The sequence below is a fragment of the Dufourea novaeangliae genome, unplaced genomic scaffold, assembly GCF_001272555.1.
Source record: "Dufourea novaeangliae isolate 0120121106 unplaced genomic scaffold, ASM127255v1 scaffold343, whole genome shotgun sequence".
NCBI lineage: Eukaryota > Metazoa > Arthropoda > Insecta > Hymenoptera > Halictidae > Dufourea > Dufourea novaeangliae.
Genome location: NW_015374236.1, coordinates 594,174 through 596,238, shown reverse-complemented (window position 1 = coordinate 596,238; position 2,065 = coordinate 594,174).

The following is a 2,065-nucleotide window of genomic DNA, read 5'->3' as shown; positions in this document are numbered from 1 at the left end:
AAGAACGTAGATTAATCTCCTGTCAGTGGCAATAACAATAAACGACCAGAACACTGTTAAAATCGCATTTAATCGTTGAGTACCACTATTTTGTTGACCGGTGGCGCCATCCGTGGCGAATCGCTGGAACTGCTAGCCATATAATTGGCTAACAGTTTCAGCGATTCGCCACGGATGGCGCCACCGGTCCAAAAATAGTGGTATTCCGCGATTAAATGCGATTTTAACAGTGTTCTAGTCGTTTATTGTTATTTTCAATGACAGGAGATTAATCTACGTTCTTTTAGCTTCAAACTGAATGCTTGATCAAGACGTAACTTGTCCATATAACGTTGGAAGAGCTATTCAAAGTGAACTAACCGGGGTAGATATGACGAGATACAGTGTCACCCGTTGCAAACAATTCAGATTTTAACTATGTTCTTGTAATTACTGGTTCCCAGCCGTTATAGGGTACTAATCGACATTCTTTAAACTTCAAATGTAATGCATGACGAAGAATAGTGTTGCCTGTTTAGTAGTTATGTAATTGTAACAGGTTTCGATCGGATTTACACTGCTAAACGAGCATCAGTTTACCTCGTCACGGATTACATTCCAAGTTTAAAGAACTTAGATTAGTACTCTCTATGAGCTCGGAACCAGTAATAACAAGAATATTGTTAAATTCACAACTGTTTGCTTCGATTGACAGTGTATCTCGTCATGTGTACCCCAGTTAGTTCACGTTGAATAGCTCTTCCAACGTTATATGGACAGGTTACGTCTTGATCAAGCATTCAGTTGGAAGCTTAAAGAACGTAGATTAATCTCCTGTCATTGAAAATAACAATAAACGACCAGAACAATGTTAAAATCGCATTTAATTGCGGAATACCACTATTTTTGAACGGTGGCGCCACCCGTGGCGAATCGCTGAAACTGCTAGCCATATAATTGGTTGGAAGTTTCAGCGATTCGCCACCGATGGCGCCACCGGTCAAAAAAATAGTGGTACTCAGCGATTAAATGCGATTTTAACAGTGTTCTGGTCGTTTATTCTTATTATCAATAACAGAGGATTAATCTACGTACTTTCAGCTAAAAATGGAGTGCTTTATCTAAACGAAAGCTGTCCGTATAACGGTATAAGAGCTGTCCAAATATGAAGTAATCGAGATGTGCTTAACGGGGTCCAGTGACCCTCACGACCAACCATGGCTTCCAGCAGGGGAAAAACTAGCGTAGGGGAAGGGCCTTCCACCACTTGATAATTATATTTGAACTACTGATATAAATGTTAAATCGAATGTTAATTTGGCATGAATTTCATTAATTCCCAACACCAAGTATGAGACTTTTCTTACACACCACTTTTTCGTGAAAGTATATATCTTTTCCTTTATCGGAAATCGTGAATCGTGAACGGATTCTCTTCCGTCCGTTCACTGTAAAGTAGACGTATTAGAAAGGAGTCTTGGGTTCTAGTCCCGACGGACCTATTGGTTTTTTTTTCGCGTACAAAACAGTTATTGCGCTTAATATTGTTTTTATGAATATGTATATATATTATTATGTACATTTGAGTGAATTATTTTATTATTCCATTGTTATTACAACAGTTTAACAGTGACAACGAACGCATGTATATTTTCAAATATCGGACTAACAGTATATTTTTATTCTATATTATGACAAACATCGCATAAAAGATATTTCGTTATATTGACATTTGTAATAATTATGGATGTTGCGGGGAAATCTATTGACATTATGGAACATGTAACGAAATATCACTGTAACACTTAAAAAAGTTTTATAGTTCCATTTATACCATTGTCCTGTGAAAATGTTCATATTTCCAGCAACATTCATGTTCCAATCAAAGAATTTACAGAATAAGGAAAAGGAATCAAAAGTAATTTTCAGTAGTTCCATGCATATTTATCTCGAATAATTTTCTAAAATGTTCAAAGTACTAGAAATTTTGACACTTTGTGTTATTGACTAATCCTAGTTCGATGTAATATAGAACGTAGTTTTATGAGATAGATTAGAAGTTCGCAGCCATTAGCTCGATATTGTC